Source organism: Tasmannia lanceolata, unplaced genomic scaffold, assembly GCF_043159265.1.
Source record: "Tasmannia lanceolata isolate RefF3 unplaced genomic scaffold, GAP_Taslan_0.1 ptg001172l, whole genome shotgun sequence".
NCBI classification, from domain to species: Eukaryota; Viridiplantae; Streptophyta; class Magnoliopsida; order Canellales; family Winteraceae; genus Tasmannia; species Tasmannia lanceolata.
This window is the reverse complement of record NW_027519832.1, coordinates 1-10,000: the sequence shown is the minus strand read 5'-3', so window position 1 is coordinate 10,000 and position 10,000 is coordinate 1. Positions and strand designations below refer to the sequence as shown.

Sequence of the window (10,000 nt, the reverse complement as noted above, 5' to 3'; positions counted from 1 at the left end):
AAATGGCGAAAATATCTTCCGCTTCATATAATTATCAATCAAATAAAAAGTTATTCTATGTATCAATCCTTACATCTCCTACAACCGGTGGAGTGACAGCCAGTTTTGGTATGTTGGGAGATATCATTATTGCCGAGCCCAATGCCTACATTGCATTTGCGGGTAAAAGAGTAATTGAACAAACATTGAATAAGACAGTACCCGACGGTTCACAAGCGGCTGAGTATTCATTCCATAAGGGCTTATTCGATTCAATCGTACCACGTAATCCTTTAAAGGGTGTTCTGAGTGAATTATTTCAGCTACATGGTTTCTTTCCTTTGAATCAAAATTCAAGTAATGAAAACCTATAATAGAATAAAATAAATCGAATCGAAGTGTTGTATATTTCTATATCTCCCGAGAACCTCCATTTTTGACTTGACTATGAATTCCTGTTGGATCAGATTCTAACGAATTTTTGGGGAACTCATAATAAACCCCTTATTCTCCTTATTAAAATAAAAAGATAAGGACGGGAGAACAAGAATAATAAAGCGGATTATCATACGTATATTTCGTGTAGAAAGATGAATAGGTACATTTATTTAGTTCTACATTCCTTGAACTTATTATATACTTATAATACTTATAATAGATAGACTTATCATAAGATATCTTTTATAACAGGAGATATCTTTTATAACAGGTACAAATATTAAATCGAGGCACCTATTCTATGACAGATCTCAACTTACCCTCTATTTTTGTGCCTTTAGTGGGCCTAGTATTTCCGGCAATTGCAATGGCGTCTTTATCTCTTCATGTTCAAAAAAACAAGATTGTTTAGATCCGATGGGACTAAATCTCATCAATTTATTTCAACACTTGGACTTGGATCATAATACAGATACCTATTTAGTGGAATATGGTACGATATGTGGCTCCCCTCGAACACAAAAATAATACAAATAACAAATAAAAAGGAAAAGGCTGTTATGTTATGCATGCAGATACATGATCTATGGATAAATGCATGTATATGCGGGTATAGCTGTTTTAAAATAGATCGGCGGATATCTATATCTGAAATAGAAAGTAAATGTATCTATATGTTATGTAGATATACATAATGGGATCATATGAAGGGGATGTTATTATTTTATATCTAACCAATTCGATGAATTACTGCTAAGGGTTCACATCATAATAGTGCTAGTTGATGAGAGTTACTTCGGGAGCCAAAAAGGTAAAGTCAAATTCATTTGGCTTATTCTCTCAATTCCAATAGAATGCAACTGGATCTAGTATGAACTGGCGATCAGAACGTATATGGATAGAACTTATAACGGGGTCTCGAAAAACAAGTAATTTCTGCTGGGCCTTTATCCTTTTTTTAGGTTCGCTAGGATTCTTATTGGTTGGAACTTCCAGTTATCTTGGTAGGAATTTGATATCCTTATTCCCGTCTCAGCAAATAATTTTTTTTCCACAAGGGATCGTGATGTCTTTTTATGGGATCGCGGGTCTGTTCATTAGTTCCTATTTGTGGTGCACAATTTCGTGGAATGTGGGTAGTGGTTATGATCGATTCGATAGAAAAGAAGGGGTCGTGTGTATTTTTCGTTGGGGATTTCCTGGAATAAATCGTCGAATCTTCCTTCGATTTCTTATGAGAGATATCCAGTCGATCAGAATGGAAGTTAAAGAGGGCCTTTATTCCCGTCGTGTCCTTTATATGGAAATTAGAGGCCAGGGAGCTATCCCCTTGACTCGAACTGATGAGAATTTGACTCCACGAGAAATTGAACAAAAAGCTGCCGAATCGGCCTATTTCTTGCGTGTACCAATTGAAGTATTTTGAAATAAACTGTGATGAAGAATGAATGTTTTCTTTCTCAGTATGAGGGAAGGAGCTCAGGAATCCCCTTTTACTTTTAATATAAGCGAAGTTTCTTCGGAACGTTCATTCGAGCAAATCATGTTAGATTCTATTTCACCCGTTCTGTTGGTAATGCCGCTGTACTGTGGCCTATAGAATAAAGCAAGCAAGCAGGCATATATGGAACAACCATAATAAGAAGCAAGTTTTGTCCACCAAAACTATTTTTATGCATATGGAACTCAACTCAATTCTTTCATATTAGTAAGAAGTCCAATAAGTATGTATTCATCACACATATCAGAACATTTCGGAATACAGTACAGAATTCATCTTTTTAGGCCCAATATTTTGAATTGATACGTTAGATACAGATGGATCATCTCTCATAAATTATCTCCCTTTTGTCATTTGTCAATCGATCTTTCTTTTTATCTTATCCTCTCTTTTGCTCCTTGATGGCCAAACGATTGGATCTTTCATAACCATCCAATTTCTCTCTCCTTTTGCCACTCCTTTCGGATTTCATCATCAATATTCTTCAAAAATATCCCTTCAATTATTCCTGGGCTGTGGGTAGCCAGCCAAACATTTCGAAATAATTGATTGATCGAGGGGGAGTTTTTTTGTCTCAAAATCCGAATAATATTCATTACTTCAAGTGGTTGCATTCATCGAAAGGAACAAATGAAGATGCAATTGGTTCGAATTTGACCATGGGATATCTGGAAACAATATTTGATTATTTCTTTCATTTGAAATGGGCCCTTATTTTTTCATTTCATTTTTATTTGATTCTATTTCTATATTCTTTCCAGATCCAAGGACTAAACAATGAAAAAAAAAAAGTGCCAAAAAAGAAAAAAGCATTGACTCCCCTCCCATATCTTGCATCTATAGTCTTTTTGCCCTGGTGGATCTCTCTCTCATTTAATAAAAGTCTGGAACCTTGGGTTACTCATTGGTGGAATACCAGGCAATCCGAAACTTTTTTGAATGATATTCAAGAAAATAACGTTCTAGAAAGATTCATAGAATTAGAAGAACTATTCCTGTTGGACGAAATGATAAAGGACTACCAGGAGACACAGATACAAAAGTTTCGTATAGGAATCCACAAAGAAACGATACAATTGATCAAAATGCACAATGAAGATCATATCCATATCATTTTGGATTTCTCGGCAAATATAATCTGTTTCGCTATTCTAAGCGGTTATTCTATTCTGGGTAATGAAGAACTTCTCATTTTGAATTCTTGGGTTCAGGAATTCCTCTATAACTTAAGTGACACAATAAAAGCTTTTTCTATTCTTTTATTAACTGATTTATGTATCGGATTCCACTCGCCTTATGGTTGGGAACTAATGATTGGCTCGATCTACAAAGATTTTGGATTTTCCCATAACGATCAAATTATATCTGGTCTTGTTTCTACCTTTCCAGTCATTCTAGATACAATTTTGAAATATTGGATCTTCCATTATTTAAATCGTGTATCTCCTTCACTTGTAGTCATTTATCATTCAATGAATGAATGAAGAACTCATTTGATCCGCTGATATCAATCAAATAATCCCACTCTTTATACTTTTACCCGTCCAGGGAATTCGATTCCTCCTATATTCCAGTACAATTATTCCAGTACAATATCAGAATCGTGGATAGGGAACTATACTATACTAACTATATTAGCTACCTACCTAATTTATTGTAGAAATTTCCGGGATCAATGATTGGACCATGCAAAATAGAAATACCTTTTCTTGGGTAAAGGAACAAATGACTCGATTCATTTCCGTATCGATCATGATATATGTAATAACTAGGACATCTATTTCAAATGCATATCCTATTTTTGCGCAGCAGGGTTATGAAAATCCACGAGAAGCAACTGGGCGTATTGTATGTGCCAATTGCCATTTAGCTAATAAACCCGTGGATATTGAGGTTCCACAAGCTGTGCTTCCTGATACTGTATTTGAAGCAGTTGTTAGAATCCCTTATGATATGCAACTGAAACAAGTTCTTGCTAATGGTAAAAAGGGGTCTTTGAATGTGGGGGCTGTTCTTATTTTACCCGATGGATTCGAATTAGCTCCCCCCGATCGTATTTCTCCCGAGATGAAAGAAAAGATAGGCACTCTGTCTTTTCAGAGTTATCGCCCCACTAAAAAAAATATTCTTGTGATAGGTCCTGTTCCTGGTCAGAAATATAGTGAAATCGTCTTTCCCATTCTTTCTCCGGACCCTGCTACTAAGAAAGACGTTAACTTCTTAAAATATCCTATATACGTAGGTGGGAACAGGGGAAGGGGCCAGATTTATCCCGATGGGGGTAAGAGTAACAATACAGTCTATAATGCTACAGGAGCGGGTATAGTAAGCAGAATAGTACGTAAAGAAAAAGGGGGGTATGAAATAACCATAGCTGATGCATCGGATGGACACCAAGTAATTGATATTATACCTCCAGGACCGGAACTTCTTGTTTCAGAGGGTGAATCTATCAAGCTTGATCAACCATTAACGAGTAATCCTAATGTGGGTGGATTTGGTCAGGGAGATGCAGAAATAGTACTTCAAGATCCATTACGTGTCCAAGGGTTGTTGTTCTTTTTGGTATCTGTTATTCTGGCACAAATCTTTTTGGTTCTTAAAAAGAAACAGTTTGAGAAGGTTCAATTGTCCGAAATGAATTTCTAGATACATGGATCCATCAAATTGGTAAAAAGAGACGAACTATTGTTGATCGATGCAATTATGTATGATCAAAAAAATAATGAAAAGCTTTTTTCTTTATACTGTTTTTCGGCGAGATGTCAGGAATTGTTTGTGCCCCGTTCCTAGTAATAATATGTATATTCTGAAGAAGGCTACTTGACATTTTTTTTTTTTTCAAAAAAAAAATTGGAGTGGTGTGACTATGCCAGGCCTCTTAATCCCAGATTATAAATGCCATGTAATGCATCAATAGTTTTTGATTCTATTGTACCTAATAGAATCGAATTCTATTAGATAATAGGCAAGGAAGAAAATAAATGGCAAGGAATAAATGAAAGTAACAAATGATTCTAGGAGGGATTGCTCGTCTTACTAATCTTCCACACAAGAAAAGGAATTTTTCACCCTTTTCCTGTGTGGAAATAATAATGATTCTTGATCCTGTTCGTTAAAGATTACGATTTTCTTTTCCAGGACTATTATAACCTCTTTCTTTAGATTCATAAGCAGTAGTGGACAAACAAAAAAAAAGGGGGGGGCGGGGGGAATCACTCATTGAGCAAATAGAACTTCTTCAATGAACTTATAAAAAAAAAAAAAGCAAATTTTCGCTGTGATGAGATAATCAATAAGGATTTGGATATGTGCAAAAATCCAAGATTTTCACTTTTTTTTTTTCACCACACTCGGGCATTAAATTAAGTGTCTTTTGCTTGAAATTTTATTTATGGAGTAAGGTTCATTTCCATACTAATTGGAATTGATTTGAAGAATGTCTCATCTGTAGAAATCCATATTGTGTCATCCATAAAATCGATTGATTCCTTCTTTCTTCTTGCTTCGGAAGAGTCCGTCCATACTATAGAGGAACAGATACTATGACAATCAAGGGATTAAATTCTTCAAAAACATCATTAGAAACAAAGGAATGGGGTGGTTTTAAACATCGGATCGAAGCAAAGGATCCGTTTTGTCATTTCTACGAATCAAATATTCTTCTTATGTTGACTGAATGAATTTCCAACCTTTATGTTATGAAATGGATCAAAGTCTCGCTGGAAGAGTAAGAACTCAACAGGACCTTACCCCTCTTTGTTTTGTCTGATTCGAGGGGTAAGGTCCTGTTGAGTTCTTACTTTTTCATGTCCACAATCCGGTTCTCATCCGATCACTATAGGGATGAGCCCAATCCGGAGTATGAACCGTAAAAGAAAATACCTATTGAACCAATCACAGGAATACCAGTTACAGTACCTATCAGCCAAAGAGGAATCCTTCCAGTAGTATCGGCCATTTACCCCGCTTCCCTCCACATTTCATCAAGTGGTCATGCTAGAGACATAAACAGTCATGGATAATTATGAGGATGATATCCTTCCGAATGGGATAAGAGAATTCCTACTATTCTCTTTCTTTCTCTCAATTGAAGAAATAATTGGAAAATAAAACAGCAAGTACAAAAATGAGTAATAACCCCCAGTAGAGGCTGGTACGATTCAATTCAACATTTTGTTCGTTCGGGTTTGATTGTGTCGTAGCTCTATAATTCAGATTAGGTTTATCGTTGGATGAACTGCATTGCTGATATTGACCCCAAAAAAGAAACGGTAGGTACAGCCAGTCCGTGAACGGCCAACCAGCGCACTGTAAAAATTGGATAGGTTCGATCTATGGTCATTGAGGCCTCCTAAAAGGATCTACTAAATTCATCGAGTTGTTCCAAAGGGTCAAAACGGCCAGTTATTAATGGAATCCCCTGTCGGCTCTCTGTGAAATACTCGTTTGGCCGAGGGCTTCCAAACACATCATAAGCTAAACCCGTGCTGACGAATAACCAACCCGCAATGAATAGGGAAGGTATAGTAATACTATGAATAACCCAGTATCGAATACTGGTGATAATATCAGCAAAAGAACGTTCTCCCGTGCTTCCAGACATGCTGAGCTCCACATATTCTTGTACAGTCAAAGGGGGATCGATTCCTTGAAAGATGGGATCAGTAAATGGAAAACTACTGATATTTCATCTTTGTGAGATCGTCAATATTGTACCGAAGGTGTATTTAGAGTATACCGAATCAGTATAGCTATCCTTCCTCTGACACAGCAACGCAGTTTCAATCAGTATCGAAAAGAAATGGTACATAATTCCCCTTTTCCTTTCTTGTTACTTGTCTATGCGGAACCGCGTGTCATTCAATCAAAAATTGATCAAATTTCTGTAGTATAGGGTTTCAAGTATTGGCTTTGGACTAGAAACTGAAGTTCTTAGTAAAGTTTGAGTCAACGGGTTCTAGTTCTAATAATTAATGAACGAGATTATCATATTCCACACAATTCAATTAGATGCAAAATATAGAAATCCCCTCTCATGGTTGTAGAAAAGATATTTTTCTTTTTTTCTAATCCTTTCATTTCAAGTAATTGGTTGGTTCTACAGTAGTAGATAGTATTCGATGAAAGAAAGAGAAGAAACAATAAATAGTTTGAACAATCAATATTCGTGATGCAACCATTACTGGATTAGATCCAAAGGTTCCTTCTTGACCTAGCTACAAGGATGGAACTCCATGATATGGAAAGACAGACTGTGGAACCTAAAAGGATAATAGGAATTGATAAATTGAAAAAGAAAAGAAATAAATGGTCAAAATGGAAATTCTTTTGAAATCCAATTCTTTTATTCTATAGTTATTCAAAGATAATTTCATTTTTGAATGAAGTTACACGACACAGTTCTTCTGACTATTACTTTACTCACGAGTTGCTCAATGAATCTGTTGATTTGAAATCCCGACATTGGTAGATGTCACAGATGATAAATCAATCTTTTTTTTTTTTTCTACCTCTGCTACTCTATCTTTGTCAGTGCCGTCTATAATGACTGATGAATCAAGAACTTTCAATTGGAACTGATTCTGTCAATTGGTATTTTTTCTGATCATCACATCTCGCAAAAATTGAAACTTAGGTAAGTGCTTTATAAACATATGTAAAAAAAAAAGAACGTATCTCATTTAGCTCCTTCATGCCCACTATAACTAGTTATTTCGGTTTTCTACTAGCTGCTTCAACTATAACCCCAGCTCTATTGATTGGTCTGAGCAAGATACGACTTATTTGAAATTAATTGAATGAATAATTCATCAAAATAAATAGTTCTGTGAGATTTCAGGTATTCGATAGTTCCTTCCCGCGTTAATTACCAATTCTTGATCATTGAGATTCATGGGTGATTCGGAGTAATATTTAGGGATAGATATTACCTCTATTTTTACCCTTTCCAACAAATTGAAATGATTGAAGTTTTTCTATTTGGAATCGTCTTAGGTCTAATTCCTATTACTTTGGCCGGATTATTCGTAACTGCATATTTACAATACAGACGCGGAGATCAGTTGGACCTTTGATTGAGTAACATCTCTTTTTTGATTGACCTCCTTCTTAAGCTGCAGGAGGTCAAATTCAGGTTGCAGTTCAAGTTAGTAAAGTTATTTTATTGTGATTCAACATTACAAAAACAGAATCACGCTCTGTAGGATTTGAACCTACGACATCGGGTTTTGGAGACCCACGTTCTACCGAACTGAACTAAGAGCGCTTTCTTATGACAGGAGATACAACTGTAAAGAAAGGGATTCTTTTTGTACCCCCAATACACCTTGCATGCATGTAGTATCATAAAATGCAAAATTATGTCCAGTCCAGTCCAATTTGAATCGATCTCAACTGATCCCTCGTTACTGCCCATAGGAGAAGTAATAGGTAGGGATGACAGGATTTGAACCCGTGACATTTTGTACCCAAAACAAACGCGCTACCAAGCTGCGCTACATCCCTTTCAATTGTTGTACAGTTTCATTGTAGGGAATCCTTGTCTTGTTTTCCACATCGTTATTTCCTAATATCTAGAGACAATTTCTCTTGCCATTTCTTCTTTTTGATTTCATATAATCAAAGAATTATATACATATGAAACCTAACGTATAAAAAAATGAATATTTATCGGTAATGCTCAGTAAGAAAGGGTCATCTTTTTCTGTTTTAGGGACAAGTAGATCTAATCCACCGGATTATTGTACATATTCATTTTCATTTTAGTTCGGGATTAGGGATTTCGTGTACAAATACAAGTGATCTTTAGCTACAGATACATCTGATCATATATGTATTCCAATAAAGAAGGAGGATTTTCAATGCGAGATATAAAAACATATCTCTCCGTGGCACCTGTGCTAACTACGCTATGGTTCGGGTCTTTAGCAGGTCTATTGATAGAGATCAATCGTTTATTCCCAGATGCGTTGACATTCCCCTTTTTTTCATTCTAGTTATTGACATGGGAAGGGGTGAAGAAGATTAGAGATACAACAAATTCTCTGTGACTAATCCACCCTTTTGAATTTTTTTTTTAAGTTGTTTAGGAAGGAAAGAGAAAGAAAAGTGGATTAAACCTCAGCGAAACTCGGGCTCAGCATAGAATTAATAGAGGGAGAACAGAAATAGAAATGTGGGTCTAGGACAGGCTGTTCAAGAGCATACAAGATAGTAAATGAAATACTGACTGGGATTAGAAATAATGGATAGTTAGAAATAATTGTATTACTTATTATTACTCTATTGATTGCAGCGAAATCTTTCATAATTGGATTTCGAGTTATCAGTTAGCAACTTCTATTTATTTTTCCTTCTTTTCGTATTCTTCGATTCAGATCGAAAATAGAAGAGTGGAGGGAATCCAAAATCCAAAGGAGGTTCATGGCCAAGGGTAAAGATGTCAGAATAAGAGTTATTTTGGAATGTACCAGTTGTGTCCGAAATGATTTAAATAAGGAATCGCGGGGCATTTCCAGATATATTACTCAAAAGAATCGACACAATACGCCTAGTCGATTGGACTTGAGAAAATTCTGTCCTTATTGTTACAAGCATACGATTCATGGGGAGATAAAGAAATAGATCGAACAGAATAGAATGTCTGTTCCACCCTTCCAAGGAACAGGACAAAATTACATATAGATAGATATATAAAATATAAACAAATCAAGTACTATTACTATTTCGGTCGGATCCGAAACCGAAATGAATGAAGAAATAAGATTTTAGAGATAAGGAATAAATCATGGATAAATCCAAGCGACCCTTTCGTAAATCCAAGCGATCTTTTCGTAGGCGTTTGCCCCCAATTGGATCGGGGGATCGAATTGATTATAGAAATATGAGTTTAATTAGTCGATTTATTAGTGAACAAGGAAAAATATTATCTAGACGAGTGAATAGATTGACCTTGAAACAACAACGATTAATTACTATTGCTATAAAACAAGCTCGTATTTTATCTTCGTTACCTTTTCTTAATAATGAGAAACAATTTGAAAGAACCGAGTCGACCCCTAGAACTGCTGGTCCTAAAAC

General features: G+C 35.7%; 2 non-coding genes across 2 annotated transcripts; both read right to left on the bottom strand.

Moving 5' to 3' along the window:
* Positions 1-8,112: 8,112 nt before the first annotated feature.
* TRNAW-CCA (transfer RNA tryptophan (anticodon CCA)) lies at positions 8,113-8,186 on the bottom strand. Its single transcript has one exon. It is a non-coding gene; the product is annotated as a tRNA-Trp (tRNA).
* A 165-nt stretch (positions 8,187-8,351) lies between these two features.
* Positions 8,352-8,425, bottom strand: TRNAP-UGG (transfer RNA proline (anticodon UGG)). The gene has a single exon. It is a non-coding gene; the product is annotated as a tRNA-Pro (tRNA).
* Positions 8,426-10,000: the final 1,575 nt, after the last annotated feature.